The sequence below is a fragment of the Apodemus sylvaticus genome, chromosome 2 (genome assembly GCF_947179515.1).
Source record: "Apodemus sylvaticus chromosome 2, mApoSyl1.1, whole genome shotgun sequence".
Classification (NCBI taxonomy): domain Eukaryota; kingdom Metazoa; phylum Chordata; class Mammalia; order Rodentia; family Muridae; genus Apodemus; species Apodemus sylvaticus.
In genome coordinates, this window is record NC_067473.1 from 56,686,162 (window position 1) to 56,694,999 (window position 8,838).

The window sequence follows — 8,838 nt, forward strand, 5'->3', positions numbered from 1 at the left end:
CTAAGATCATCCTGTATGTTAGATGTTCACTTTACAATTCATAGCTGTAGCAAAATTACAGTTATGTAGTAACAACATAATACGTATGGTTTGGGGGGGGGCATTGGCTAGGAAGGTTAAGAATCACTGTTTTAGAAAGTATGCACTGAGGTAAGAATACATTTCTGACTGTGACTTTTCACCCTAAAGTGTATGAAAGCCTGTGAACCAGAGAAGGGAGCCTCAGACTCTAGAGTCAAGTCAAGGTTGGCTCAATCTCAGCAGTATGATTCCTCCTCCCTGGTCCTTTAATCATCCCCTGTGGTAAAGCAGAAGCAGAAGTCATATCTGGGTAACACACTTAAGAAAGACATGCACAGCACTTAAGAAATGGATGCTAGTACTACCTCATGCATGAAACACTCCCACAGCTTGCTGAGCTTCTCAGCCCCGGGCACAGACCACAGATCTGACCAGGCTGAGAACAGAGTACATAATGGCCTGCAGCTAAGAAAAAGTCCCCCATCCTGGTTGTCTCAGAGCCCTCCATTCCAACATCTACGCCTGGCCTCTTCCCACTACTGCCTATGCAGTGATAGTCTCCACAGATTCCTGCTTCTTCCCCAGCAGAGAAGCTCTGTGACCACATAGGCACATCTCCATTCAGTGGAGGGCATTAGTGTTGCCCTAGTAGGATATTTGTTATCCCATCCTCTTTTAAGCATGGGTGTCAGGGAAATGGATGGTCCCTGGCCACTATAGCTCTTTTGTGATAGATTTAATGATGAAGATGATGAAGAAAAAGATGGAAGTTGATTTGTGGTTTGAAAGGATATACAATATGCATGCCCCATTCAAAATTAAAGATGATGAATCAATGTCTAGGAGGCAGAGAAAACGCTTTCTATTGGGGTCACGAGTCATAAGACATCCCTGCTCTGGCTCCCAATCTCAGCTCCTAAGCGATGGTGGGGTTGGTTCTAAGTCTTCTTGACTGATAAAAATCCTGAAGCCTACTTCCCTCCTATTTATGGTTCCCAAATCAGTTGTCAAAACTGTATGACCACTCAAGGATAGAAAGGAAAAGTAGTCATGGCAGCCAAACAGTCTGAGGATGCTGTTGGATAAAATATAAGAAAACAGAAGAATGGTCTCTGAGCTGTGTCACTTAAAGAACCAAATGTGGAAACCCACCTGCTGCTAAGGATATTCATAAAGAATCCATGCCTACCTTCTTCTTGCTCACTTGATGTCTTGGTGTATCAAGATTACCAGGATGTGCTAGATGGCTAGTGCTACTATCACAAAGCCCCATAACTTGGGTAACTTCAGGAAGCTAAGAATGCAAGGATAGGGCAGAGGCAGCTTTGGTTCCTGGGGATGGCCCTCTTCCAGGCTTGCATCTGCCTATATCTTCACATGGAACCAGAGCTCTGGTGTCTCTTCTTTCAACCATCCAGAGATATTGACCCCATCTGGGAGCCCTTATGACCCATGTACTCATTCTTCTTCATTGTCATCTTCACTAGATTTGAAGCAGGAGACAAACATGTGGGCATGTCCATGAGGGCATTTCCAGAGAGGCTTAACTGAAGAAAGAAGACCTGTTCTGAATGTGTGTGGCACTATCATGTGGACTGAGGACCTAGACTGAAGAAAAAGGAAAGTAAGCCAAGAACCAGCATTCTTCCTGCTCTGCCTCCTGACAAAGGACACTGAGAGCAGACGTCTCCTGCGGCCACCACCATGCCTTCCTACCACAATGAGATGCACCCTCAAACTGTGAACCAAGACAAACCCTTCCTTCTTCAAGTTGCTTCTGTCAAAGCAATGAGAATCATAGATAACACAACATCGTCTACAGCTGATTATGTCCCAAAGACATCAGCATATGAATCCTAAGGGAAACACAAATATTCATCAATCCAGGAAGTAAATACAAGGGAGGCTTCCCCTATGCCCAGGCTCCAGGAGTGGCACCATTTCTGGGTGGCAGAGGAACTCAGTCAGTCTCAACCTTCAGCTGTGTTCTCAAATGACTCAGCCCCAGAGACTTCACAGCTCTTCCTGAGAGGAAAACATCAGGAAGGCTGACAGAGGGGCACACTGTGCTCTATGAAGCTTGTCACCTTAATGGCCTGATGGAGGGAGTGTGACAGAGATAGATCAAGATAATACTGTAGATTACTTACTAGATTGCCATAATCATTAACAGTCTTAATTAGTGTATAATATACTGTACCTCAGCAGCAAGTGGGAAGACAGGCAGCAGGGATGCTCAGGTCTACAGCCCCTCAGATCTACACGGCAGACTAATCCGACTTGTACCAAAGCTAGACTTGAGCTTCAGGTCCAGCCTTCCTGTCTGTGAACAGCACATTTCTCTTGCTAATTTTACTAGTCCCAATGTTATCATCCTATGGGGTATATCACTTATTTTACCCAGGATTGCCTACACTTATTTCTACCTTTCAGTGACTGTAGGCTCATTCCACAAACAGAGGGAGTTGAAACATACTCACTGGATACACAAAATTCAGGATATAATTCACTGCCCCCTCTCTCTTGTGCTTGAGCACCCACGTAAACATGAATGCACACAGGTACACACACACACACAGACACACAGGTGCACACTCTCAAATACTCACACACATGTGCACACACACACACACACAAACACACAGGTTCTCACTCTCAAACACTCACAAACACAAGAGTTCACACAAATTCACTCACTCTCACAAGCAGACACGAACACACCTTCATACATTATCTACACATTCACTCACATATAAGCCTGGGCTGTCCCTTGGGTCACAGGCTTGCTGGCCATTTCCAACATTCTCAACTAATACTACCCAGTGACAGTGACTAATTTATCCTTCCCCAAATCTTCGCAATCTTTCAGTGGCATCAAATAAAATCCGTCCATTTCCCACAGAGCCTCAGCTAAGACACTTAGTAAGAACTGCTTCTTGTTCATTCTTGTGCTCTACTCTCTCAGTGGTAACACTGCTTCATGCCCCAGTGATTCTTAACGAGAGCCCTCCTCCAACAAACCCTTTCCCTACATTTAAGTTAATGAAGGCAAGAACAGTCAAGTTTGGGTCCCTGTGTTCATCGCTCCTGGATCTTGTTCAATAGGAAGACTGAGCTAGGTCTCCAAACACTGACAGAGTCTTGGCCATAGGTAGGTAAGATGAACACATGAACACGATGAGCCCAAGCAGGCTTTGAGCACAACATCTTGGGACCCCATTCCAATCACGTGAGAATACCAGACACACCCAAACTGAGACTTTATGTATATGATCAGTACTCAGGGTCAGGGTCATGACAAACGAGAAAAGAGAAGAAAACCATCATATATGAGAAAAGACAAAGGAGTCAGGACAACAGAGTGCCAAATGGCTCCTGTAGTGGCTCTTAAGACATGATAAGATGCTTAACATGATAAGTTTAGAAGATAAACTCTGAGTGAAGTCTGTACTTAGGTAAGAGCATCACACCTGTATTCGATTCTCCACCCTGACAATATTCAGAGAAGTGTGTAGGAAGTTAAGAGAAGCTGTAGAAAACCTGAATCTCTTAATCTAAAATTGTTTCCAAATAAAATATTTGTCTGAAAGCAGGCAGGATTATTAACACAAAGTAATACATTACAGGCTCAATTGTGACCCTGACAATTGAGAATGCCAGGAGCAGGCTGAAGTTACCTGCATTTGTGCGAGCTGTGGGGAATTGCTCGGGAAGGAAGCATGCTGCAGTAGTACTCTTGCTGCTACTACTTTTTGGGTGCAGACATGCCAAATACTTGCAAATCCTTACCACTTGATGGCCTGTTAATAAATGGCTTGAGTATACACATGCACAGATGGCAGAAAGAGCTTCATTCTAAGATCTGTGTCAAATGAGTAAGCCTAGCAAACAAATTAACATGTTGCATTCAAATATGCCACTCTGTAGCATAGAACCCACTGGAGCTGAGTCTATTAAATCTATAAAAAATTATGTTTTGAATAGTATCCAGATCACATCATCAGGGGGAGAATATATGAGTTCCACAACACTCAAAAACTTCATGGTACAAAATCCTGTGGTTTCATGAGTAAACATCTGGACAAGCATACTCAAGGTCACACAGCAAGTCTGCATGGAGGACTCAAGTCTCCCATCTTCCAGTCAGGGCTCCTCTGTACCACAGATGGTCCAAGAGTAGGCTTGGCACATTGTAACAAAACAGGGAAGGCCAACTGGCTGGAGCAGCTGAGAGCATTTGATCCCGCGGCTCAGGCAGAGGCAGGATGCTTCTGGAAGAAGTGAGCATCTCTGGAAAGGAATGTTGGGCAGAAAGCTCTGCCCAGTTGCTTTGGGGCTGTGGATGAGGATAATATCACAGACCCAGAAAGGTATTGGATGGGGCAGGGTATGAGATGCCCACAAGAGTAACTGCATAAAAGAAAACTGCAAAAAACAAAAAGAAAAAGAAAAAGAAAACTGTAAGCTTCCCCAAATGAGGAAGGAGAGAAGCGCAGCAGCAGAGTCCAGCTGCTCATTTGAAGGGCCTGGGTTGAAGCCTCCTGGATGCTTTTGGCCCAGAGAAAATGAAAAATCATGATGGCAGGTTTCTCAGGAAAAGCCAGAGTCTGGGGAGCTCACACGGGGTAGAATTCTGGCCTATCATGCACCAAGCATACACCAGGTCCTAGACACAATCTCCAACACTAAAATAGAAAAAAAGGAAAGAGAAGTGGGAGTCCTTGAAAGAACCACTGGTGTCAGAAGAGAGTAATCTGTAGTCCACAGGAAACCACAGTCTGGAGTCTACACAAAGCTGGATAATCCTCTGATAAATATTACGGTCAAAACATACCCTCTGTAAAGCAGATATGATAGACTACACAGAGGCGTGCTAGCTCCACGTTCACCCAAGCCTGAACCACTCCATTCGTTTCACCCCAACCCCTCTTGGCAGAGAGCTCACTGTTCAGAGCATCTGCTTTTAGAGGCAGGCCGCTGTGCTGTGGGCTCTGGATGTCTTTCAAAGCCTCATGTGTTAAGGACTTGGGTTGGCTGTCAGTCTGTGGCTCTCCTGGAGAAGAGGTGGAAAATTTAGAAAGTGGAGAGCGATCTTACCCCCCCCCCCCGCCCCGCACTGTCATCACCACAGCGTGCTGTGCTATCATGGGTCCAAAGCAACTGGGATGGGACAAGGGATCATGAACTAAACCCAGGAGCCTAAACAAACCTGTTGCTCTTTCTAAATTGATTTGCTCAGTTATTTTGCTACAGCAACAAAACACCAGTCAACGCACAGGCCGACAAATAGAATAACAGTTAAGGCAAATGATCCAGGTCACATGTACTGGACAGAGATTGCTTTAGTCTTTCACGTTCCTGCAGAACTGTTTCATCTTCTTGAACACCAACCACTGCCCAATTTTAAGTCCTCATAATTCACTTCCCTGTTTAAAACCTTCTGGTGACTTCCATGCTGTAAACTAGAACCCACACTCCAGACCACAGCATTTAAATGGTAAGTGGTAGTCTGTCTTTTCCTCCTGTCACACTGCCTCCTCCTCCTCCTCCTCACCCATCAGCCCACGGTCACCTCGGTAACCTCTTATCTAATGATAAGACTGCTTTCTGACTGCTTCAGAACTAGAACCTTAGCTCCCCAGATTACCCCAGGGCTGTATCTTCCTACCCTTCATCCTTTCTCAAGGCATGACCCCTAAGCAACATCAGTTTTTCCTCTAGACAAGTGCATTACTGATATCTAAGATTACCTTGCTCATATGACCGTGTCCAGTGGTTCAATGCTTTTAACTTCCTATTAGAATGTTGGCAGCTTGTCTTAATATTGTGTCCTTCACCCCCTAGGATAGTAACCAGCACACAGTAGGTACTTGATATGCAACCATCTTAGGGAGAGATGAGTAGATTCTCCCCATACCTGACACATCTCTCTTTGAGTTTTCTCTTGTCAACCTTCTCTAGAGGCATCCTCAAAGCTGTTTGTCAAGAAGAGGAGGTTTAGATGGGAAAGCACTTCACTGGGGTGTCTCACAGATCATCTCTCCTCTGCCTCATTGTCTCCTCCTACGTGTGGCATCACAAAACACTGTGGTCTGTGAACCATTCTGACACCAGGCTACTTCCCTTCTGGGATCGTCACATCCAGTGCAACTGGTTTAGAAGCCAACCCTGCTATTTCTCTCGTCCTTGGGTAAACTCTAACATTTGTGTCAGATGGTTCTTCTGTCTTAGGGAATTCAAGACTTATAAGGATATTGGAAGTATAGCCTCAGGCTATAAAAGATTTGGCATTTTATACATTGAACAGGGAGCCTGGGCATTGCAGACAGATGGATTGGCATAGTCCCGGTGGTACCCCCCTTCTAAGCAAGTTTCACACAGACAGATTGTCAGCGCTCAAAGGCCCAGGTATTTGTGACTTAGGACACTGGTTCCACAATCATTCCCCCAGATTCCAAAGAATGAGAGATTTTCCTTAAGCAGAAAAATAAAATAGAAGACTTACACAACTAGGCTTCCAGATTTGTTACATAGACCCATATCCTTGACACAGAGGTGGCATTTCAGGTTCACTGGGAAAAGATGAATTTACAATAAATGGTATAGGGTCAAGTGGCTACATACAAAAGGATGGAGAGAAATTGAGAAATGTGAGATATGTAAAAATCAGTTCCAGGTTCACTGAGGACTGAGAGGTGGTGGGCAAAGCTAAAAACATCTAGGAGAAACCATGGAGGTGTGGGGCGGTAAACCATGACAGGAAGCTTGGTGGGCAGAGCCGATCTGAGTTCCCAGAAACTCAGTGTACACATCGGAGGTGGTAGGTGGCTCCCTGTTCCCTGCCATATTCCTGACCTGGAACACGTGCCACACTGCCCACATGGGAAATGTGACCTGAGGTCCTGTAGGCCCAGAAAGCGTTCTCCATGCTAATGAGGTACCTAGAGGCTCTGGGGATTTAACCAATAAGCTTTCCTTTTCCAGACATTCCTCCCTGCAAATTTATTTAATCTCAGGTCCACCCTGAGAAGTGGTCGGGCATCCATTTTCCTCAACGAACAACCAATAAACATTTTGTAACCAAGGACTGTTTCTTTCGTGAAGAACCACCATGGGGAGTACGGAGCAGGCCTTTGCCGCAAGAGGCACTGTCTAAATCTCCCATATAAGGTCCATCTGTCCCCCCAGACAACAGCTGCTACCTTCGCCAATGAACTAAGCCTAAGAAGCTCCCAGCCCCAGCCCCAGCCCCAGTCCCAGCCCCAGCCCCAGCCCCAGCCCCAGCCCCAGCCCCAGCCCCAGCCCCAGCCCCAAGTTAGACACTGTACACTTCATTCTCAACTTCTCTGTGTTGTTTCCTAGATGCTCAGGAGTTAGGGAATACCAGCCTCAGCTTTCTCACATCTCCGACTGTGTTTTCCCACCCACTGAGAAGTGTCTCAGTGCCTCCCTGAAGCCCAGCACTGGCCCAGCAGCATTGGAATAAACACAGTCAAGCTCCCTGAATTTCACATTCCCAGTGGCAGTGCCAAGTGGCAGGGCAGAGAAAGGTCCTACATAGAGGGCTATTGTTATAAACCAAAATAAGCAAGGGAAAAACTTGCAAAATACTTCATTTTGCATGTTGGGTGTTGGTGGTTGAGGTATGTGTCCTTGCTGGTGCACCTCTGAGTACACATACACATATCTAAAGGGGGTGGAGGTCAGAGGTCAACCCTGAGCACCTAACCTTCAGGAGTCATCCACTTTCTTTTCTTGGCAGTTTTACAGATTTTATTGGGAATTATCATCCCCTTTACACCAATGGGACTCAAAGTATCACTCCAAGGATTAATGTAAGTTATTTGGACATCACGTGAATTGATGGTTTAAAATCAATTCTGTGATCATTAACTTAATACTACAGAGTAATTTCCCGTTATAAAATGCTATGAGAGTGCAATATTAGCTTCAATTCACTGGTAAGTGCTTCTTTTTTATTTTTAAATTGTTTTTTGAGATTATAATTACATCATTTCCCCTTTCCTTTCCTTCCTCCAAACCCTCCCATATACTCCCCCTTATGTTCCTTTTAAATTCATGGCCTCTGTTTTCATTAGCTGGTATTACATGTGGAACAAAAACTATGCCAATAGGCTGCACACATGAACAATAAAGGGGTGGGGAGTAGTTCACAGCTTCAACCTTACACAAAGAACTACAGGCAACTAAGGAATGCTGAGAGCAGGGCAAATTTCCTTCCCCAAAAGAGAGTGCACCAATGGGTTATGTAATACCAAACATTCATCCCCGAAAACATGCGAGAAACATGTTACAGACTGAAGAGGTTGTGTTTGTAGTTATCTGTTTAGGATATATATAATCAACCTTGGGTTTTGATTTTGGTTTGAGGTTTTTGTTGTTTGTTTGTTTGTTTGTTTGTTTGATTGTTTGTTTTGGCTTTTGAGACAGGGTCTCTCAATGTAGCCCTGAGTGCCCTAGAACATACTAATGTAAACCAAGTCGGCCTCGAATTTACAGGGATCACAGCCTCTACCTTCCCAGTACTGGGATTAAACATAGACGGCACTATACCCAACCACCTTTTCTTTTTGAGACAGTTCCTCTACTTGGCCTGGGGTTCATTAATAAGGCAAAACTGACTGGCCTGCAAGCCTCAGACATCTTCAGGTCTTAATCTCCCCAGATATTGGATTTCAAATACACGGTTCAAAAAAGTTCAAAAAATCAACTTTTTTTATGTGGGTTCCTGGGATCAAATTTGAGATCAAACATTTTGCCAATTAAATCATCTCCCCAGCCCTGGAAAAATCATCA